At 44.5% G+C, this 24,218-nt stretch overlaps 1 long non-coding RNA gene across 2 annotated transcripts in view; it reads right to left on the bottom strand.

The window, feature by feature from the left end:
- The window catches only part of LOC146765289 (uncharacterized), a 32,805-nt gene extending 11,123 nt beyond the window's left edge, over window positions 1-21,682 (bottom strand). Inside the window, exons 1-3 of one of the 2 annotated variants that reach the window (XR_014950173.1) lie at window positions 21,560-21,682; window positions 19,423-19,530; window positions 12,634-12,724 (exon numbers count right to left, since the gene is read on the bottom strand). This is a non-coding gene — a long non-coding RNA (uncharacterized LOC146765289). Of the gene's footprint in view, window positions 1-12,633; window positions 12,725-19,422; window positions 19,557-21,559 lie in introns of those variants that run through there. The other variant, XR_014950172.1, reaches the window with a different exon arrangement.
- Window positions 21,683-24,218: the final 2,536 nt, after the last annotated feature.

Here is a 24,218-nt window from a genome sequence, read left to right as displayed (position 1 = left end):
CCTGATATAAATCACTGGCCCCAACATTCAATCCTGAATCCCTTGGTCAGAAAAACCATCAAGGATTGTACATTGACACTTCAGTATCACCCTGCTTTGGGAAGTGAAAAGGAATCAGCAAAACCTAAGGAACACTGAATGTAGCCCAAAGCAGAACAAAATATGGGATTACCACTGAATAGCAGTTTAATACATAGAGAAAACACTCCAGCAGAACACCTGGCACAGGGCTGGAACTAAGAAAGTACAAGACAGAATTATCCAGTTTGTAATCTGGCGAGGAGAAATCATCCATTGGTTTCAGACAGCAGAAGGGAATCCTGACAGGACCAACATCTTGTTAAAAAAAATGGATCTTCTTTGGTTTGGTTGGTGTTAAAGAAGATCAGATGATCGACTCTTTCCTGTATGCCCAATTTTACAGCAGAACCCAGGTGCTGGCCAGATAAAATATTTAGTCCTTATCCTCACAGTGATAACTGTTCTTCAATAATTCTCTTTACTTCAACAATCTATTCAGCATTTCCTCAGTGCTCTTTGAGTTTTCCTTCTTGTCCTCCCAGATTTCAAACCCAAGGGAATCAGAAATTCATAGCTTTTGGAGGGTTTCCCTAAACTCTCTGAGACATGAAGAGGAACAGCGAAGCTGCCAAGTTTTGCTGTGCACCTTTGGTGGCTGAATGATGGGGACAATACAATCTGACAGTTAAAGTGGACGAGATGGACTAGGAGGTTATTCTGTTGTGTTCCTGACAAACTGTTCTGGAGGAAACATTTTTCTTGCTTTACACCAAAAAGAAAAATAAAACCTATCCAAACCTGCTCATGTCTAAGTCAGTGAAATAGATTGCTGCTTCAAATGCGAATGGCTTTTTCTTTTGAAGCACTGCTTAGGCACACATGGCTTTTAAATAGAATTTTGCCAGCAGTTCCTGCACAAACCCCACCAGACCTACTCTGCAAAGTGGTGAAGGCTCCTTCTGCCTGGAAAAGGCAAGCCTGTACTGAGCACACTGACTCACGGATTGCCTCTTTTTTTATCACTTCTATTTCCATAATCCACAAGCAGTGGGCCCTGTCAGGCATTTAGCAAGATCTTGCCCCCAGGGTTGTGATCCAAGCTGATGGGGAGTGACTCACCGGGCTAGAAAGCTCTGCGGTAACCTCGGCCCAGGTGATGCCTTCAGCCTGGAATGAACACAGATGCTCGTGGCACCTCTGTGCAAAACACATCTGCTGTTGTTACTGATCAGATGTGTCCTCTGGGGATTTTGTTCCGTTTCCCTTTTTCCTCTTGAATCATTGGATTTGGGAACATTCCAGTTCTACTGTGCAGAGTCCAAGTCTGAGAACAAGTTAAGCTGTGACAGGAAGGAAGGAGTATGCACAATCCCAATTCCCTGGTGACAGGTCTATTAAGCAATAAATAATGAGCCTTTTATTACAGGTTCTAATTAGAACAGGACTTGTCTGATTTGGGAGATAAGCTGAGCACTCATTCCAAAATTCAGTTTGATCTGTTGCAGTGACATTCAAGCTCTATTTGTTTTCTTTCTGGATTGATGATGCACAGGAAGAAAAGGGAAAGGAAAAATGTTCGTGTCACCAGCTGCAAAAGATTGCTTTGGTTCTAGGCTTTTTACAGGGACTGGAACCCAAATTTTTAAAAACATATGCATTCCAAGCCTTTAGACACCATGAGTTGACATTTTAAGTGGGGTGGAACATGCTGGACACAGAAAGGAACTGCTCAACAGGGAAATAACAAGAGAGTGTGCTCAATTTCCTAGACAATGTCCACTATACCAAGCCTATAAATGTAAAATCCGGGTTTTTATTTTGTTTTCTCACACAAGGTCCAGAATACTTTTCAGAAAGTCATGGAAAACATTTTCTTATTAAGGTAGTAAAAAGCCAAGCAGACAGACTTTGCACAAATTTTTTTAAAAGCCTTTACGTCACTGACAACAATTATAAGAAATTTTTAGCCACAAATATTGTTCAACAATTTGTTGAACAATATTTGTTCAAATATTTGTAAAACTGGAGGCTTTGCTAAAATTTTTCTGAATCAGAACAGCTGTAATGAACTGAAAGGAAGAAGTGAAGGTGACCAGAATGCAAAATGGTGTGGAAAGTCCCTTCTCAAGAAACTTCTCAAGACTATAAATCAGAATGGGCAAGGAGAGCAAAAAAGAGGTTTTGGAATCATATCCATAAATTTAGATGATTAGTAGCACAGGAAAAGCAGTATCTAATGGGAAAGTGCTGTTCTAAATTTCTAAACTGGGACTGTTTACTGGGGAATGATGGAAGCCCAATCCTCTGGTTCTAGGAAGTCAAGAGTTCTTGAAGCTCCCTTTCAAAGTGCGCTCCCAAAGCAGATCCCTGAAGCCAAAGACAACAAACTTGGCCAGGGTTATTGTCAGGCTGAAGCAAACAGCTCCTCAGCTGTGTGACTGCAGCGAGCTGTGAGCCCAGAGGGGTCAGTGAGGCACCAGCACCATCCCCAAAGCCACCCCCAGCAGGCAGCTCCTGCAGCGTTCCTTGCCAGCTGCAGGGGCAGAGGTGCCACACACAACTCTGCCACGGAACTGCAGAAAGCCTTCTTGCCACAAGGCCAGGAGCTGCTGCAGAAAAGCCACGTCTAACTCCAGCATCTTCTTGCTCCACCCTGGCCACAGTGACGTACACAGAATGCAGCTCATTATGCTTTGAGGGGACTGGTACAATTAGCGACTAATTGCTGACGTGGGAAAGAGAAAAAAAAAACAAACGTTTGGATTAGTTTCATTTGACAACCTTCCACTGGAGTTTTCATGCTTCCTCCATGCTGCTGCAGTTAAAGAGAGCTCAGAGCCAGGAGAATGGTGGCAGTAAAGCTTCTTGGAGAAGTTAAAGGCTTTCTGCTGTGCTGAGTGCAATCAGTTACTCTGATTGCAATTTCTATAGCCAGCACAGGGAGAAGAGTGGAACTGTGAAAACTAAGGCCACACGTTCCAGGAGTAGATCCTGTATAAGCTCAGCACTGCTGACAAATCCCCATTTTCATACAATCATGGAATGGGTTGGGTTGGAAGGGACCTTAAGGCCCATCCCATTCCCCCTGCCATGGCAGGGACACCTTCACTGTCCCAGGCTGCTCCAAGCCCCATCCAGCCTGGCCTTGGGCACTGCCAGGGATCCAGGGACAGCCACAGCTCTTCTGGGAATTCCATTCCAGCCCCTCACCACCCTCACAGGGAAGAATAGCTGCCTAATATTTTATGTAATCTACTCTCTGTCACTTTAGAACCAGTTACATCAAGAGATGTTTCTTTCTGAAAATGCAAGATGGAGGCCCCAGCACCTCAAGTATAACCAACCCAAAAACTTGCTTGAAAACTGCACTTGAAATACAAATTGCTTCTATTTCACCAATGTATTAAAGACATTACTGGTCCTAATTTTCTGATTTGCTTTAAAATAGCCAGACATTTATTTGGAGAATTTAAGATACAGATTATCTTATCTACAATGGATTTGGGACAGATTGAAAAAAAAATTTATCTCATCTTCCCTAAACTCAGATCACCTTCAGCTTTATCAAACTGCTTAGACATTGTCTGATGAGTGAACAGATGATTCATTTGGGGATTAGTAACTCCCAATACAGCTGTCATCAACAAAGCTTAAACACCAATTTTGGAACATCAAAGCCATGAGAGGGAAAACAGGGGGAATCAAATTAATAAATGTGATTTTTGCTCTGGCTCCCTCAGCACTGGGCTGAATAATGGTGTTGATTGTAATAGTTTATTCTTAATGTTCATAACAACCCATCAGTCTTCAGGCAAGTATACAGCACTTATCTTCCCATCTATCAACCAGCTCTATGTTGTGTTAACCAGTTGTAACAGGATCTTGTGTTTGAGCATCAAAGGTGATTCAACAAACATTTCACACTGTCACTTTCTCAGCATTGCCCAGTTTCTGTTTTGGTTTAGCCAATTTTTCTCCATCCCATTCTTATTTATCTTTTATTTTCATATTTTCACTGACTTTTTTTTTTTTGTGTGTGTGTGTGTGTGCTCAGGATCTTGCTTATTACTATTTCTAAAATGCTTCTCAACAGCAGCAGCTCTCGATCTATTTTTCCTATTTTTTGCAATATATTTCACTTATCTGCTTTGTGCCATAGACCTTCATTTGTTTCTCAGATTATCACCCAGGAGATGCTGTGACTCTCCCCAAGAGGTGACCATGTTCAGGGTGGGTGTTCCATCAATTTGAGCCTTCAAACCAGCTTTTATTCCTTCCCAAAGGATCTTCCCTGTCAATACCCTAAAGTGAAATGGCAGCTGGAGGCAGGAGCACCCCAGCCAGTTTTAGTGTTTCTGATGAAGTGGTGGCTGGGGGAACAAAGACATTTTACCCTGCAGAGCTGCTGCAGAACAAGCTGCAACAGCAGCAGTGCTCCTGCCAGGCTGCTTCCCTCTTCCCTGGCAGCCTCTGTCACTCAGCTGCCTCAGATCTTCCCCTCAGGTACATATTAAATCCTCTGTTTTCAGCTAAGCCTCAGTTAGAGCTGGAGGTAAAGCCACCCCTCCAGAGGATTCAGAGCAAGCCATAGATAATCAATTAGAATAATCATAGAATAATCAATTTCTTGGCTGTTTGCCCTGGATGTGTAAGAGCTCTGCAGTCCCTTCCACTGGAAAACTGCTAAAAAGAGCTCTGTGCAAGGGCTGGCCCTTTGCAGACACCTGGGAAATGTGGAGTTCCTACAGAGAACTGAACAATTTATTTACTCAATTATGTATTTGAGGCAGGACTGAAAATGAGCAAAACCACATGCACTTGTAGCATTTATTTTATGTTTCGCATTTCCCTGGCAGTCTCTGTGCAAGTACCACATCTCAAGCATCCTTGTAAAGCCCTAAAACACCCTTTCAAAGAAAAAGTACATTCTTGAAAAGGCTTTGTTGTTGGTTTATTGAGGAGTTTTGTTTGTTTGTTTGTTTATTGATTAAATAAAGCAGCCACAAGGATAAAAAATGTTTCTGGGCTAACTCCAGTTGCTTTCCTGGCCTTTTTCCAGTGATGTTCAAATCAGGGGTTGTTCAAACTAGGAAACAGTAGTTTTGCCATTTACTCATACAAAAACTTGGGAGCTCTGGTATTTTTTTAGTACACATTGCTAACAGGGTTCAAGAGTACCCTCTCCTCTGTCATGTGGCTCTGGCTGTGCATAAACATTGCTTTATCCAATAGGGGCAAAATTAGATACTTCCCAGAATGATTTGTTGCATTCTCACGACAGTTGCGATCCCAGACTGGATTAGATCCAGTGGGAAAATGTTTAGACAAAGTCCTGCAGCAAAGAACACTCCTGAGAGATGTTCCTGTGGTCTGCCTAGGACAGAAGGCAAGGTTACAGCCAGGCCTGGAGAAATGTGCCACAGGGAGGAATCTTGGAATGCTCTGTCTGGTTTTAGGGAGCAAAAAAATGGGAGCATCCAGCAAATGTGCAGCCACGCTCATGTTCTTCCCTGGGAGGGTGGGGAGGCTCTGGCACAGGCTGCCCAGAGAAGCAGTGTAGTGGTTTTGGTTTGTTAATTTGAGATTTTGTTAATTTTGAGATTTTTTTTGGCTAATGTTTTAAAGAGTGTGGTGGATTTGGTGTTGGTTAATTATTAATGTACTTATTTTTTGTTGTGAGATAGATAGGATTAGGAGAAAGGTAAAGTAGGTATAAAACTTTAAAAGAGTATAAAGAAAAATTTATTAATAGTAATTAACAGAAAGAGTATTAAGAATTGGAACAAAAAAAAAAAAAAAAGATCTCACTTACAGAGATCCCTGGAAGTGTCCAAGGCCAGGTTGGAGCAACCTGGGATAGTGGAAGGTGTTGGGATTGGAACTGGATGAGCTTTAAGGTCCCTCCCAACCCCAACCACTTTGGAATTCTAAGATCTACAATACCAACCATTAGGTTCAGCTCGTGTGACTCAAACATCATGAAATGCAAACCAGAAAGAAGGAGAAACATGGGGAGATCAGAAAAGGAAGGTATAAAACACTCTCTCCTGACCCACTAGATCTGAGGTTTCAAGAGCTTTAGGAAATATTTAGCTAAAGGCCACTCCTAATTCAGTGATCCAGCAGGAGAGATGAGCACGTTGGGACTGAGCACTGGAAAGTGCAAAAGCAGCATGAAATTGGAAGCAGGAGCATGGTCTTAGCACCTCCAGTGTGCTGCACAAGCCAGAGCTTAACCAGCCTCTGAGGCCTTAAAAATTTAAGCCCCTACTCATTTCTCCTCATCAACTACTTTGGAGCAACATTTCCTAAGAGTTGCTTGGGGGTTTTGTCTCCTTCCTTCTGATTTCCCCTTTCTTCTGTTGGACTCATTCAGTTTGCAGATTCCACTCAAGGCTGTGCTTCTCATTCAAAACATTTCTACTCTTAAAAGTATTTTTGCCTTTGCCTTCACTTTGAATGAAGACACTGCAACCTGCACAGCCTTGCCTTTTTAGCCACTTCAAATCAGTTTTATTAATTTTTGTTCCTCACTGCTCCAGCACATTGCTTTAAATACTTTCTGCACACATCCACACAACACTAAAATAGTGAATCCTGCCTAGAAATCTGACACATATATTGCTAGAAGTTGATTAAATCTGCATTCCTGCAGTCATATTGTGACAGCATGCTTAGGAACACGTTTCCTGACTCAGGTGACACTGTTACTCAGTTTTTCCTACCCTCCTTGATTGCTGGAATATTACCTAAAGCTGTTTAGAAGATAGAAGATGTGTGAAATTGAAATCATCTGGAGACAGCTTCTTGTCTGCCACTGCTGACAGGTAACATTACAAGAACTAATTCACTGTTGTTGTTAAATTCCTGTTACTTTCATTCACATCTTTGCTGTGAAGGCACAGAAGATCCTTTGTCAAGCAGAGTCTGATCAACAGCAAAAGATAAACAGAATACGTAGGAGTGACTTGGTAGTGCTTCAATTTTCCTCCATTTAATGTTTATTCTTAGTGTTCAAGTTGCCTTCCTCTCTAAGCCAGAGGTCAAAGTGAAGTTTCTTTTATTGATTTTCCCAGTGTGATGGAAGCAGCAGAAGGTGGTGGGGTTCCTCCATGGCAGCTCTGACACTGCTGACAGAGGCTCAGGCTCCAGCTGAGGGGAGGTTTGGAGCAGTAACAGGAGAAAGCTGAGCCCACTGCTCTCAACCTGGCACTTGTGGTGCCTGTAGGACAGTCTGGTCCCCAAAAGAGGGGGAAAACTTCAAGGCTCTTGGTTCATTTTATCAGCATAGGAAAAGAAAACAGGAAAAAAAACAGAGATAAGAAATATAGGACTTCTGAGCCAACAGCAGCAAACCTACAAACCTTAACTTTGTCAAATCCAGCTGCTTTTAGCACCTAAACAGAATTTTGGTATTACTGTAAAACTATCTGTCCCTCTGTTTAGCCTCTTCCTTTATAAATGTAAGACACTGAGGGATCTGGGAATGAGCAAGGAATCAAATAAACATTTCAGCCTCCTGTATTGGAGCTCACCACCCAAACTGTCAGCCCTGCAAGGAGCTTGAGGACACCCAGTGTTACCAGGAGTCTGGGAAACCACATCTGGGAAAGACAAATGCACTTCAGTGGTGAAAGGTTCAGAGTTCACTCCTATCCTAATTTTGCAGAAGGACACAGCAATGTACACTCACACAGAGCTGCTGTAGCAGGAGGCAAAGTGCTACAGAAAGGAATGGACTTAGAGCCATGGACAAACCTCCCCTGTTCATCCTCCCTGCCATGGCTGGAATAAACAGAATTTATTGTTGTAATCATCCCTCATCATGGCCTGCACACATCCTGTGCCCCTCTTTCCCTTCCCTAAACTTTTAACCGTCTTTTCATTTATAAATAACATTTAAGTTCATATTTCAAAAGCATGCAGGCTCTTGGCTTCTATAAAATCTCCAAGAAATCACCTTTACTTCCCACAATGTAGATCCAGAGTATCCAAAGTCTGTTTGCTTGTTATATTAATAGAATTCAGAAAATTGCTCTACAACATTCCTAAAAAAGAGAATCAGCCAAAGTTAGACTTGGCATCTGCACAAGTCTCAGTTATTTTTTGGAATACTTTGACAACACTCTTATGTTATTGTCTCTGGGTTCATTTTTCTGTTCATGTATTCCCCAAAGAAGGAAAGAATGGTATTCCTGTTCTCTGAATAAGGACACATCTTGCTTGTCAGAGAGATATAATTATTTATTTTCCTTTCTCCTTCTTGAATTGTTGGATCTTCAGATCAGGAGGTTTCAGGTCCTTCAAAATCTTGCTCTTCAGAGAAAGTCATCCTAACTGCCTCAAATAAAGAAACAAGAACAGAGATTTACCTGCAGAGCTGGCACCTACAATTATTGTCCTTTCAGCTGCTTACTGCAGGGAGAGCCTTTGGAGAACACAGAACACCGGTTAGGTTCCTAAATCTGATTTAGTAACACAGAAAACCTGAGCTACTCAGTGCTGGCAGGAGCCCCAGCTCCACAGGCTTCACCTGGGTGCACCTAGGGACAAAATAAAGGTGTAGGATGAACGAGATGACTCCTCCCAAGCTGCTTCTGAAGGAACCCTGCAGTCAGTTGAGAACATTTTCATTTTTTGTCTTCCATTTGATCTCCTCAGAAACATATTTTTCATATTATTCCTCACATTTTACTTCCATCTGGTTTCAGCTTTTGATTAGAAACTTGGAAGCTCAGCCTTAACAGCTCAGTGCAGAGACCTGAGCTGCTTCCAGCCATATTCCTCCTTGGAGGATCTGAACTCAGCCGTATGGTTCTTTTTACTGAGGCTACAGCCTCAGTAAATAGTTTGCAACTCTTGGAAAGAGCAAAAACTCTTGCAAACAGAGGAGGGGTTTGTTATCCTGGAAGAAACAAAACCTGCAAGACAGATGATAGTGATTGAAAAATATTTGCTATGCAAAGTGGTGTTTATAGGGAAGCTGTAAATTGCCAGGTTTATCAGGCAGGACTCAACACACATTTAAATGTTGGTTCACATCTCACCAGGAATACAGGACCAAGAGTACCCTGATATCTGAGCTCAGCCCAGAATTCACTGCAGCCACCAAAAGAAGATGCTGAAGTTACTGCTCAGAAAAAAATTTAAATGTTCAATAATAAATATTGATGGGGTCTTAAAATTGTAGAACCATAGAATGGTTTGGGTGGGAAGGGAACTTAAAGCTCATCCAGTGCCACCCCTGCCATGGCAGGGACGCCTTTCACTGTCCCAGGCTGCTGCAAGCCCCATCCAGCCTGGCCTTGGACACTTCCAGGGATCCAGGGGCAGCTCTGGGCACTCTGTGCCAGGGCCTGCCCACCCTCACAGGGAACAATTCCTTCCTAACATCTGATCTAAACCCACCCTGCCCATGTCCTTCTCTCTGCAGGATCAGGGGAAGCTGGCAGTCATCAGAGCCAGAAAGGTTGGTGGCTCATCCCATCTTTACACTAAAAAAGTAAATTTTTACCTTAAAAGCATTAAAACATCCTGAGCCAGAAAAATTCTGTGTCTCCCCAAGTGTTTGCAACAGGGCATGACTGACACATGACCAACAGGCAAAACACCCAAGAGATGTGGGTGGAAAGAAAAAAGATTTGGGAATGGTGACCCTCCCACACCACCTCAATTCCAGCAGAAGTGCTTAATTCTCAAGGACCTGTGAAAGTCACAGAAGAAAGGAAGATACAAGCCAACATCAGAGACACCAGAAATCCTGTGATTTCCAGCAGCTTTTGAACAGCACCAGCAATTTTGCCAGGCAGCCTTAATCACCACAAGCATCCATGAGAAGTTACTTCCCTGGCCTGCAAGTGCAGGGGAAGGCTGGGAAAAAGACATTCAGCTTCTGACTGTAAGAATCAAGGAAATGGGTTTAGACTTCCCCCATTTTTGAGCAATCAAACAGGACAGCCAAAGAAAGACAGAAAGCAGGATTCCAATCACAGAGCTACAAAGGAGCAAGTTTCCAGACTCGTCCAGCTTTTGTCACTTGGAATTTCTTTTCCTTACATTTTAAGCTTTTTTGCTACATTCTGATACCATCTCATCCGGGCTGTGCTTTTATATTATTCTTTGCAGTATTTGCAGAGTTCACAGTGAAGACTTGAGACATATGTAGGACATATGCAGGAGATCTCCTGGAATGATCTCATGTTTGCAGCTCCAAGAGGGATCAGAGAGCTGAAAGTTGGTCTGGATTGTCCCCTAGTGGTCCCCACCTTTCCTGGGGAGCAGAACCCCACAGGGGCTGTGAGTGCTGATTTTCATGATCACCCCCAAACAGGGACCTGTCCACATTAACCAGGGCTTGCCTCCTTCCCTGCAACATTTTCTGCTCAGCTCACAGCATCTCCCAAATTCCTCACTGCAGACCTTACCTGGCCATTTGCTCCCAATGCTGCCCCTGTAATGATGTTTATTTCTATACTACTCCATGATCTTCTATGCTGTGATTAAGTTATAGCTACTCTTTTAGAGGTTTTCCCCAATCTGTCATTTGTAATTTGAGTTTTGTCCTCCCCGATTCTGGCAGCATTTTACAGCTTTGTTGTCATTCATAAATTCTTGACAGATTTCCCATTACATTATCCAGGTTATGTAAAAGAAAATATTGGCCAACACAACATCAACCAACTTCACTTGATAGGCACTAAGAAGCACAGGGAACTTGTGCAGGTTATATTACCAAAAACATCCAAGGAAAAGGACAGACTTCCAGAAAGTTCTCACAGATTTTGACTCCCATCCATCTTGTTTTCTTCAGCCACACAGCTTAGAGAAATAATTCCATATCTAAAATCTGAAGTGGTGCTTTTTCAATAACAGGTCAAAATTCTGAGTCCAGATTTGTTGCTAACTCTGCCCATGCACTATTTTTAAAATTTACCTCTTGTCCAAATCAAGTCATATGGCATCACATGGACTTTCTTCCTGCATGTTTCTCCCTGTTCAGAGCACTGTTTTGTAATTTAATTGGAAAGTTGACAGTTCCAGACATCTTAAATCTCTACACAATCATCTCCTCCATGTTTGACCTCAGCAACTGGAGGGTCCCTCCTATGCTTTTACCAAGAGCTTTGAACCCAGGGGAGAAGTTTTTGCTCTCATTCCTTCCTTTGTGCCTAACTCAACCTCCAGCTCCATGTGCATCGCAGCAGTTTGGGTCAGACTACACTTATTGTCCATTGTTCTCTTATTCTTGCTCAGTTCTCTTTTCCTTTCCTTATTCTGAGTCCTCCCTGATGCAATTTCAGCTGCTTTGCTAAGAAAGCTCCTGTCAGGCCACACATGCATCAGCACATGAAGCCCAGAAGAAACTGTGGTATTAAGTGGCTTAAGTTCAATTAACTGAAGGATTGTCATGGAAACTATCTAATTTAAGCTAAAGAACAAAGTCATTAGCCTCAGAATTTCACTGAACTTGCATTTATGTTCTGTATTTCACCCCAAAACACTTGTCAAGGATGGAGTTCATCAAAAACTTCAAGTCATGGTATTTGCTTAAAAAAAAACAACATAAAATTAATTTTAAAACCCAACAACAACAAAATATATTTGCAAAATCTCCACTCAACAGAAGAGAAGTAATTCCTTCTTATTTCAGGCACAGAAAGCTCCTCCTAGGGAGGTAAAATTTATGCAGTTTTAAAGGATATGCTCCTTTTAGACAGACAAGTTCCCCTGTACACAGCACTGTTACCGTTCAGGAGGTTACTACAGAATAACTCCTTTTATTACCCATGTGCTCTAAATTCTGATTATAACAAAAAATCCCCTTCAAGATACTTCAAAGAGGAGCTTTACAAAAGTGATAAAAATTGAGGATTTGGGTGCTCAGTGTTTCTAGTGGTGTGTTCTTATGCCATAAATATCCAGGATATACATGGAAAGCATGGAAAGATTAGATCAATATGTCAGTAGTAAAAACCAGATCTGTGTCTCCATCCACTCCATCCCACTCAGCTTTTGCATTAATCTCATTAACAGGTTCCAAGCACAACCCAATAGTGCTCCAAAAAAGCAAAGGCAGCATCTGCCAGGAGACATCCTCCCCCTCTCATGGAAACATGGACGGAGGTGCTCCTGCCTCACTCTGTGCCTCTTTGCTCCTGGAGCCACATCACAAGAGCACACCTGGCATTTGAATGGAATGCAAGAGAGGTCTGAGGTGGCTCCTGGATCCTGTGAGGGCTTGTCCAGCTCTCCCAAGGCTTTTTCCTCTGCACACAGCTTGTCCTTGCTGCAAGGACGTGCTGCACGTGTCAGCCTGTCAATAAACATGTCCTACCTCACTGCTGGGAGCAGGAAAACCCCCACTGTGCCTGGATACTCATGAGGAAACATGTACTGAAAGGCAGAAGGGGTAGGATAGCAATTTAACTGTTGCTCTTTTAAGAGTTGCTGCAGGTGGGGTCTCACAAGGGCACAGGAAGGGGAAGGATGAGAGGCTAAGGAACAGCAAACACAGACAGAAAGGTCACAGAACTGGCCAGCAATTCCCTGTGACTGTGAGGAGTTTGACACACATACAAAGAGTCCATGTCTTTCATGAGAAACCTGACTTACCAGAAAGTCTGTAAATTGCCCAGAAATTTAATTGCAGCTTTGTTTCAGTGATGACAGAGTGAAGCTGCTGCGAGCTGGAGTTTGGTTGTACCTGTCAGGGCAAAAAGAGAATTGTTGGAAACTCAGCCACTCCAGTGCCTCCTGCTTCAGAGGCAGCCAGTTCTCGAGCAGAGTTTGCTTTACAAACACATCGTGGTCATCTGCAGGAATGAGATGTCACTGGGACTGTGCAGCAGCACCTGAGCCCACCTGAGCTCTGCACAGGCACAGAAGGTGCCCAGGAGCTGCTCTGGGCTCCAGGACCTTAAAATGTGGGGCCCAGCACCAAAGGCAGGGAGGCCTTGACCCCTGAGAGATCAGAGAATCATGGAATTCAGCTGGAAAAGCCTTTTAGGATTATCAAGTCCAGCCATTCCACCAGCACTGCTGTGTTCACCACTAACCCCTGTCCCCAGGTGCCACATCTTTGGAACACTTAAAGGACGGTGATTCCACAACAGCCCTGGGCAGCTGTGCCAGTGTCTGATCACCCTTTCAGTGAAAAAAAATTCCCCAATATCCAATCTAAACCTCCCCTGGCCCAGCCTGAGGCTGTTCCCTCTCCTCCTGCCCCTGTTCCCTGGAGCAGCGCCTGACCCCCTGGCTGTCCCCTCCTGTCAGGAGTTGTGCAGAGCCAGAAATTCCCCCTGAGCCTCCTTTGCTCCAGCTAAACACACTCAGACTTCTGTGGGTGTTTTCCACACTGGGAACCAGATCAACATACTAATTTTTTTAACCAAACCTCTGAAAGTAGTTTATAAGCAGTGGGGTCTTCACTACCTTCCTAGCCTTCAGTATTTATTATGGATATTTTACAGAAAGGCTGTCAAATGCTGTTGGTTCCATTCCCAGAAAATCAATCATTTTAGGGCATCATAATCTAAATGGGGACACGACAGGAGCAAGACTACTACAGTGGGAGCAAAGAGCAGCTCAGCTCTCCAGACGTTTCCTCTCTTTGGGACTAGATTTTCTTTGAAACTCCCAAAGTATCCCACATTTCTGTGGTTGATCCATGTACAAAGACAAAACTCTATTGCAATCCATCAGCAATTTTTACATTATTTCCTCCTAACTGCTTACAGTACTTACAAGCAAAATTTAGACCTGGAAATTCACACCTATTCCCCCCCATTAGGCTGTTGGGGGAAATCACTGATTGTTCTAGCAGCTAAATACTGATAAATCCTGATAATTCCCATGTTCAATTCATTCCACTGCTGCTACTGGGTAAGCATCCTACTACTCTGACCTTTATCCACTCAAGAAGAAGCAGCTCAAGTGCCCTCTAGTGTGGTTTCAGAACATCCAGTCTGTGCTTTTCCCGAGTTTTTGGTATGAAATGAGAGGGTTTGTCTTTGGTTTGAAGCATTTCTAGAGAGTCATAGAATTTCATTACTTAAGCCACCGTGAAAAACAGGTTGACTGCAAAATTGATGGTGATTGTGATTTTTTAAAAAAAGTAAAATTCCTGAATTATAGTTATGGCTACTTCCAATTTATCCCTAAAATAGCAAAATTTACTCAACATGTCTAATATTTTCATGATGAATTTATCTGCTTGTGGAGTGTTGCTGTTACTGGATGGTTTTTCTTCTAAACCCTTTTCTTAAAAGGGTTTAGATCATCACCATTCTACAAAAAAAAAAGTGGTACTTCTATTTACTTTTCCAGTTTCTTATAAGCCCAAACTTTTAATACATATTTATCAAAGTCGATTTTATTTTTCTACCTCCTGCATTTTTAGTGGCTCCAACAAACATTTCCTGAACTGCTCAAGCGATCCTTACTGCTCCATTTGAATTACTGTCCTAGCTGATTCAACCTGAAGAAATTTGGCCCTTTTAAAGCTATTCACAGTCTGAATAATGAACGTGCTGAGATCATCTCAGAGCACATGTTTCTGGAAGCTTTCCTGGCTGGGCTGCACAGGCTTTGAAATAAGCTTCCTGTTTTAGCTAATTCTGATTTAGCTGCAGTCGTGTGCGCACCATGTGAGCGAACAGACTCAGGCACCAAATGGGTTTGTTTTTTCCAGACTGAAGGTGGAGATGGGAAGAGCACAGGCTAGGGACTGATGTTGTTTCAGACATCTTGTATAGTAGTAAAATTCTCAGAGCTGACTTGAAAGAAATGCCAGAGAAATAAATGTATGTTCTGGTAGCATCCATGGCCCATCCACTTCATGGGCAGCTGCCAGTAAATGCTAAAGGAAACAGTTTGGGAATGTAAGAGTAGGAATAGGAGGAGCACATTCCCAGTTTGGCCTGCTGGAATTCAGTGATGTTTGTTTTAAGAAGATCAGAAGAGGAAAATTTAGAGGGAGAATAATGGAAATAAGGGCAGGCTGAGCTGTGGGATGATTTCAAAGGAAGAGTCCTGTCCCTTGGCTTGTGGTTACACAGATTAGAGCACTGAAAATGGGTTTCTCCAGTTCTCCTCTGCACTACACAGCCAGGCACGAAAACTCCAATACCTTTCCCCTAATTTTCCCTAAACACTTAATCCTACTCCATTCTTAACAGCCTTTTCTATTACTTCTTAGACCTGGGAAAATGTAGAAGACTATTTAAAACACTGGCAAGTTTCCAAGCAGCAGCAGCAGCAGCAGCTGTGCTCAGATCAGCTCTCCCTGATGGAAATTTTCTCTTCTTGTACCCAAACAGCATCACACCACAATCACATCAATATATTTCCTTCAAGTGCTCCAGCCAGAAGCAGAAAAGCAGCACTCATGTGAATGGGTCAGAAAATGAGATTCTATCATGATTGAAATAGGGATCCATGTGAAATAGGAATTATGTCCTGGTACTGCCATGGTTTTCCTTTACACACCTGCTAACACGTTGCAAATATTTTAACAGTCCTTATGACTGTTTCTTACAGGGGTTAATAGAACTGAGGGAGGGGAGGAGGTTTATAAAACTAAGTGAAGTTTTCTGTAGTTAACATGCAATAAATAGTGATTTTAGACATGGGTTGATTTGACTTGGCGTAAAAATAGACATTTTGGTCTTAGTGGCAGGTTCTTGAGATAAACATAAGTCACTATTAGCATCTGATTTCAGTCTTAAAGTCAAAAGTACTTGACTTTTCTACCCAGATCCGTGAACAGTTAAACACCTTTATGAGTTGCCAAATATGTCTGAATTAGTCTGAGTACATTTGCTCTGGAAGGACATTTTGTACCTCTCTAACATGCAGTTACAGATGCAAAGGCTTTGTATAAATAGCACAAGAATAGCTTTGGATACATAATTTTTAAAATTTCCTTCTCTCCTCGGTTCCCCTGCTTTCTAGCAAATTTCCATGGAAAATGTAAAACTCAGCAGCACTTTTGTTCATTTGAGAAGAAACCAGTTACACAACAAAGCTCTTTTTGGACCTTTCCCTTCTGTTTTGTCCTTGCAAAGGAGTAACTTGGGGTGGAATTCAGAAAAGCTCTTTGGACTCCTCAGTCATTGACTGGGATTCTGTCCTCTGCAGGGATAATTTTACATTTTGTCACTGCTGAGGCTCTGGACCCCAAAGTTTCCCCAACACTGATGGTGCATGTGAAAGAGCTGAGTTAAAACCATCGAATTCAAAGTGCAGCCAAGCAAAGAAATTGATTCCTCACTCCTGGGCTGAGGAGGAGCAGGAGAAAGGCACTGCTGCTGCCAGTTTAACTCGAGTGGAGCCCTTGCCATCCTGTGGCCTGCAGGACAGATTCCCAAGAAATTAACAAAATCATTTATCATAAACATGTTGGAGTGATGATTTATTTGAACAGAACCCAAAACTTCCCTCAGATATATGAATGCTATGTCCAAATATTCTTCTGATACAACACAGGCAGTTTTTCTGTGCCAAGAGAAAATCGCATTTTAAAGTAAGGGTAGAGCAGGCAGCATGGTGGTGCCCCAGATATAACAATAACCAAATGTTAATTATGACAAGGCTTTTAGACTCCACAGTGTTATTTGTGTTTCAAAAGCTGCCTTTCCTGATGGAAAGCCATCAATATTCAGAGAAATAGGAAAATAAATGGGCTTTCTAGGCTTTTTCAGTTCCCTGGTTTTCTTCTGTTTAACCAACAAACAAATGTACCTCCTTAAAGGCCATAAGCATGTTCAGATTTCCCTTTGCCTTGGTTTTCAGGGAGAATTTCTCTGTGATACTGAGCACCTGCTACAGTTCATGTATCATCTGCTGTTGCTGTCCTTATACTGAAACTTGAAAAAATGCCTAAACCTCCATCAATTCCCAGCTTAAAGCAGTTTTGTGGAAGAAGACACTTTTCTTTAAGGATTTCTGCTGTCTGCCGGCTACGCCCTCCACCACCACAAGGAGATGCAAATCCTGCAAGTGCCACTGAGCCCCTGCTGTCAGTGAAATCTTCATCTCCTGCCAGCTGGCGGCAGCTCTGAACTGCAGCCAGGGAGGAGGGAGCACACCCAGCAACGCATCCCTCCCTCCCCGGGAGCTGACCCGGCTCCCAGACCTCACTGGTGGAACTGGTATTTCCCATGGTGTTGCAAATCAGCCCAGTCCCCGATGGCAGTCAAGTGAAAGCAGAGAGGACGTGGCACGTTTCACCACTCACTTCTCTGATTTCACATTCCAGCCGTGATGCATTTTTGAAGTACCACAGAAATGTGCAGTTTAAAACCTGTCTAGTAAACTTCCTTGATCCTGGGGCATAAGCTTTGAATTTGAGTAACTTTCTTTTTTTCCACTGCCCTTTGGAGCAGTTTCCTTTTCCTACTTGGCTCAGACAATTTTCAAGTCAAGACAGCAGCAACAGCTTGTTCCCTCCTGTGATGCAGATTGTGAGTCAGGGCCTTTGGGACCTCCTGCTGACTGCAATAAATTCCACATGCCCCCATGGGATTGCCCCAGGGGTATTCCTGGAATGGCTGGCAATGTTTGGAGCTCTGTACAGCACCCTGGCTTTCTGCTGTTGCTATTTTCCAGGCTAAGAGCAGAGCTGCACATCCTCCTCCAGCTCCTAGATCATTAAGGTTGGAAAAGATGATGGAATACAGCTTAGAGATTAGCAGAGCTTTTTAAAAGGCTTTCTGTAATAAACAGTCCCAGAGCACTATGAAATAAGTCACTCTTAGACCCTTTTATATGTATTAGATTTTAATTCCCTAAAGAGAACAACAGATTATTTGGGACTAAACCACAGGGCTGAGCTAGGACCAGACTCAAGAACTTATAGTTCTGGGATCACTCCAGTGGCCCAATCTCTGCAGAAAATCTCCACTCCACACTGGTTGTGTTACGTGTCCACTGGACCTGTGGAAGCCTCCTGGGTCCAGAGGCAATGAACACACAAAAGCTCTGGGAAAAAAGCCTTTTCTCTGTCATTGGGCATTGAGAGCAGGCAGCTCTCAAGGTATTTGGTCTTTAAGAATGAGGATAAAAGTGTCAGTCCTTCTCACTGGGAAGGCTGTAAATACAGGAGAAATATCCATGTGCAAGCAGGGACCTCCTTCTCCTGGGAACTGCTCCCACTGTAATCCACAGCAGAGTCTCTTTGGCCTGGGCAAAAATCCCTGTCCAGCTGTCCCAGACCCCCTGTGACTCACCATGGAATCAGTTCCATACCTCATTTTCCATGCTGACCCAAACAGCTAGACTAGCTCAAAAATACCTCAGCCTTCACACATATCAGAATTCCTTCTGCTAAACTTGAGCAACAGTTCTGATAACCTGTTTTTCCTTAGTGTTTTTCACATTGACAGATCATGTTATTATCTTCTAGGCCAGGTTTCCTGGGAAACAAAGCATCTTCTTAGTTTTCTAATCCTTCCAGGGAAATTATGCCAAATTAAAACATTTCATGAACATTCATTACATTTTGTCAGAGATGGTTCATGGATAAATCAACATCAACTGCCCAGAATGTGCTACTGATTAATGGGGAGCAGAAACAACTAGGCTTGCTTTTTCAAAGTCTATTTCATGTCCAGAGGCAACATTAACCAGGGACAATGTTCCTCTCTGACAGTTCTGTGTTTTGATCAAGGAAACTCCACCGCTGAGAATGGGATATTGCTATGGCAAAAATGTGTGGAAGGGGCTCTTCCCATGGACAGCAACTCCAGCTCTTACCACATGATAGAATCCCAGAATGGTTTGGGCAGGAAAGGACCTTAATGCCCCTCTCATTCAACCCCATGCCATGGGCAGGAACATCTTCCAGTATTCCAGTTTGCTCCAAGCCCCATTCTACCTGGCTTTAGACATTGTCAGGGATGGAGCAGCCACAGCTTCTCTGGGCACCCTGTGCCAGGGCCTCCCCACTCTCACAGGGAACAACTCCTTCCCAATATCCCATCCATCCCTGCCCTCTGGCAGTGGGAAGCCATTCCCCTTGTCCTGTCCCTCCAGGACGTTGTCTCTCTCCATCTTTCTTGTCCAGCCCTTCAGCTCCTGGAAGGCCACAAAATAGTCACTCCAAAGCTTCTCTTCCTCAGGCTGAACAATGCCAAATCTCAGCCTTTCCTCCTAGCAGAGCTGCTCCAGCCCTCTGATCATCCTGGTGCCTCCTCTGGCCTGGTCCAGCTCAGGTTCCTCCTGAGCAGGGCAGTGATGCTGAACTGTGATATGGAAGCTCCTTTCCCTTGGCAAGGGAAGATTTAGTGGGAATGTTCCTTTGGAACACCCACATCATAGAGCCTGCAAACAGGTCATCCTGTGTTCCTGCCCACCAAAATCACACACACCATGATCATCTGGGTGAGTGTCGACACTACTCACCTGCACCTTGCAGAGGGACTCAGCAGGAAGAGTTGCTGAATCCAAGTGGGATTGTGCAGCTCACATCTATCTGAGTAGAGAGAAACCAGGCCCAAGAGGAGAAGGAATCTGCAGAGAGAGAATAATATTGGTAATTGGATGAACCTCTCTCATTTGTTTAGTGGAGAGCTGGGAGGGGACTCAAAATGCCAAGCTGGGACTGGGAAAGGCTTGTTGGAACACAACAGAAAAGGAAATTTGGTGTTCCTCTATCTTCCTTCCACCTTGGCCTATAAGGGGTGATACTAGAAATTATACCCAGATCATGCTTGCTGTTGAAATGACAGGATTCTGGGATTTTACACCCTTGCAATGCATTTTCTGAGACACAGCTTTCAGAGACAGGCCAGGATTTGAAGCATATTCTGAACACTCCCGAAAAAAGAAAACAAGGCCAGAGTGTTTGCCAGGGCATCTAAGTAGTTCTCAACAGCCCCATGTGAGCTTTGCAGACTGACCCAGCATGCAAGTGCCTGATGCAAAGCAAGTAAATATATATAAAAAAAAATTTAAAATCATAGAAGGAAACAAAGGAGCAGAGAATTTGCCCAGACACTTGGAAAAATACAGTGCCTTATGACCTCCTTTGTATTCCAGGGAGCAATTCCTGAGCTGCATTCAGAGACAGAGTTGCCAGGCCCAGAATTCCGGTAATTACTCAGTGAAAATGGAAACAGCCCCACAGATGCCAAAGGTATGATGCAAGTTTCATTGTCCCTGGAAGAATGGGAGTCCAGTATGGGTTTGGGGCTGTTTGCTTGGAGTTGAAAAGCAGTTGTAGTTCCATGTAAATTGAATATTTAAGTCAAGGAGTAATAAGATTATTTTTATTATGAAAGCTCCTCCTCATACTCTGAAGGGCTATTTTGGACCCTGAACAAGGAATTTGAGCTTATCATGCACAGAAGCAGCTGAGAAACAGGAAGCACATAGGACAAGGGGGAATGGCTTTAAACTGCCAGAGGGCAGGTTTAGGTGGGATACTGGGAATAAATCCTTCCCTGTGAAGGTGGTGGGGCCCTGGCACAGGGTGCTCAGAGCAGTTGTGGTTGTCCCTGGATCCCTGGAAGTGTCCAAGGCCAGGTTGGACAGGGCTTGGAGCAACCTGGAATAGTGAAGGTGTCCCTTGGCAGGGGGTGGGACTGAATGAGATTTAAGGTCCCTTCCAACCCAAACCATTCTATAATTTTATTCTTTAATTCTGTGAAATCTGAACAATCCTCTGCAGAGCTAAGAAACACTCATAGGAGTTATGCTGTTCATAAAGCATAAAACTGGAATTATAAACCACAAAGGAAATAGTCAAACACCGGAAAGGAAAAATAATATTGTGCTCTCCTGATATCTGAAAGGTTAATAGGTTACCAGATAACCATTTGGAAGACTGAAAAACAGAGGAAGGGTAGGTCGGGAAGGAAAATGGTAACATTCACCCCCTCCCTTTACCCAAATACATTTTAAAATATTTTAATTCTCAAGTCAGGATGATATTTATGAGAATAATAACTCAGGCTTTCTTTTAGTAATTGAAATTAAACAGCACTTGCTCTAGTAAGGACAGTTTCTTATCCATCTGTCACTACAAGTACAAGTAATTCCATGTGTTTAGCAGTATCTGAACACCTAGTGCTACAGTTGGATAACACTTGGCTGAAAAGTTTCCTAGCATGATCTTCAATCAGAAAATAACCAAAACCAAATATTCTGTGCCCCAGGATCTGCATAATTTAAATCTAACTGCAAAGAAATTGCCAAACTTGAAGTCTGTTACAAATATCCACATGCTTGTTTCATCTAAGAACCTCAGGGGGAAAGGACACTTTGATAACAGAAGGGTCTTAAATATAAAAAGCATTAAAATCCACGCATGAATTTCCATCCATGGATTTTGAAGCTAGACATGTTCCAGATGGAAATGTCACTCTTCCCAGCAAATACGACTAACTACAGCAGCTCATGGAATAACACCATGAATTGTCTAACAAGCAAATGCCTCCTTCACAGTCTGATAATCCTACTGACAAAAAATTCAGTGCATCTCTACTTCCCTTAACGATATTGATTTGTTCCGAGTAGGCTGCGGAATGAGAACACTGACCACCTTTGTCCTTCTCTGCAGAGAGCCCTCGGCAGGCTGCGAGCCCGGCACTCAGGGAACCCTCGGTGAGCCGGGAGCCCTCGCTGGGCTGGGAGCCTGGCAGTGAGAGAGCCCTCGGTGGGCAGAGCCCGGCTCTCAGGGAGCCCTTGGCAGTCAGGGAGCCCTCGGTGGGCAGAGCCCGGCTCTCAGGGAGCCCTCGGTGGGCAGAGCCCGGCTCTCAGGGAGCCCTCGGTGGGCAGAGCCCGGCTCTCAGGGAGCCCTTGGCAGTCAGGGAGCCCTCGGTGGGCAGAGCCCGGCACTCAGGGAACCCTCGGTGGGCAGAGCCCGGCTCTCAGGGAGCCCTTGGCAGTCAGGGAACCCTCGGTGGGCAGAGCCCGGCTCTCAGGGAGCCCTCGGTGGGCAGAGCCCGGCTCTCAGGGAGCCCTCGGTGGGCAGAGCCCGGCTCTCAGGGAGCCCTTGGCAGTCAGGGAGCCCTCGGTGGGCAGAGCCCGGCAGTCAGGGAGCCCTCGGTGGGCAGAGCCCAGCTCTCAGGGAACCCTCCGTGGGCAGATCCCGGCAGTCCGAGCCGCTGCTCTCGTCAGCCGCTGACCGCGGGCTGTGAGGGACGCGCGGGCACGGCCGAGCCGCCAGGGGGCGCTGCCGCCCGCGGCACGGCCGGGCCGTGAGGGCCCGAGCGGGAACCGCGGCAGCGCCGCGGAGCTGAGCAATGTCCGGGCCCCGCAGGGATCATCCCCTCCTGCCCTGCACAGACAGCCCCAGACCTCACCCTGTGCATCGCTGGGAACGTTGTCCGAACTCTCCTGGAGCTCTGGCAGCCTCGGGGCCGCGCCCGTTCCATGGGGAGCCTGGGCAGTGCCAGCACCCTTTCCCTGCGCTCCAGCCTGACCGTGCCCTCACACAGCTCCAGCCCTTCCCTGAGTCCCGTCCCTGCTCGCAGAGATCGGAGCTGTCCCTCCGCTGCCCCTCGGGAGGAGCTGCGGCCCCCGATGAGCTCTGACCTCAGGCTCGTTCATGTTCAACAAACCAAGTGCCCTCAGCCTCTCCTCGAAACCCCTCGAGACCCTTCACCACCCTTGTGTCCTTTCTTTGGACAGCTCCAATAACTTTATATCCTCATTTTGTGACACCCAAAACTGACCCCAGCACTGGAGGCGAGGCTGCCTCAGCCCAGAGCAGAGTGAGGCAATCTCTCCCTCACCCAGCCTGTGATGCCTGGTGCCCCCAGGACAGGGATGTCCCTCCTGCCTCCGGGGCACACTAACTCAGATCCAACTTGCCATGGATGTCCCTCCTGGCTCCAGGACACACTGACTCAGATCCAACTTGCCATGGATGTCCCTCCTGCCTCCGGGGCACACTGACTCAGATCCAGCTTGCCATGGATGTCCCTCCTGGCTCCAGGACGCACTGACTCAGATCCAACTTGCCATGGATGTCCCTCCTGGCTCCAGGACACACTGATTCAGATCCAGCTTGCCATGGATGTCCCTCCTGGCTCTGGGGCACACTGACTCAGATCCAACTTGCCATGCCAGGACCCCAGGTGCCTTTCCACAGAATTGCTTTCCAGAGTCTCACTCCCAGTCTGCCCGTACATCCAGGGTTACCAGGTCCTGCAACTCTCCAGGTGCAGAATTCAGCACTTGCCCGTGTTAAACTCCACATGGTTGGTGATTGCCCAGACTTCGCATTTATCAAGATCTCTTTGCCTCTGAGTCAACAGCTCTTCCCAGTTTTGTGTTGTCAGCAAAATTCCTCAGTATCCCTTTGAGTCCTGATCCGAGTTGTTTATGAAGACACTGGCCCTAAAACCAAGCCCAGCAGAGCCCCATGAGTGACTTTTTGCCAATTCTTTGCCCCTGGGCACCCAGCCCTGCCTGAACCTCCCCGGGCACCCAAACCTGTGTGACTCCTGGGCAGTGCCCAAGGAGGCTGAAGTGCCTCTGAGAGATGCCAAGAATCACCTGCTGAAAAGCAGCACCTTGGGATTAACTCATTGCAAGAATCATGCAGGAAGGAGACCTACTACTTATGATGGCTGAATGCTTAATTCCTACACTTTTAGAGAAAATCAGCATGAAAATTACTAGAGAAGTAAAGAAGCCTAATAAAAGGCTTCTAAAAATATTTATTTTTGTTGCCATCACAATCCAAGGCAAAACCACTCTCTCGTTTTTCCTCTGCTTCAAATGTCTCAGAGGATAATGAAGACTTTTGCTACTGTTTGATGCATTTCGTTGTCTTGAAGTTATTTAGATTATTCAAATGCATTCATGCTTTTGTTATTTTAGAAGGAACACATTGGACTTGATAGGTCAACACTATCTAACAGAGCATCACAGAAGCAAAAAAGGGAAATTGTGGGGGTTTACTCTGAGTTACAGGGTAGATTCAATGTTTCTTTAAAAAAAACCAAGCAACTAAACCAATAAAGTGTATTTCATTGCAATTCATTGCAAATGGAATATTATTAATTAAATTGTCACTGCAATTCAAATAAACTGTTTGGGATTATTTTTCCAAAATATGGCCAGGCTTTAACGCAGCTGAAAATGAAGTGAGTGAAAAAGGAAACCACCTCCAACATCCTTTGGTATTATTGCGTCATTAGATGAGTGTAATTTGAGATAACAACACCTAACATCTTTTCCCACACATT

This window comes from Lonchura striata, chromosome 26 (assembly GCF_050655825.1).
Source record: "Lonchura striata isolate lonStrDom1 chromosome 26, ASM5065582v1, whole genome shotgun sequence".
In the NCBI taxonomy this organism is placed as follows: domain Eukaryota; kingdom Metazoa; phylum Chordata; class Aves; order Passeriformes; family Estrildidae; genus Lonchura; species Lonchura striata.
Note: the sequence above shows the minus strand (reverse complement) of the source record. Positions and strands in the feature narration are given on the sequence as shown.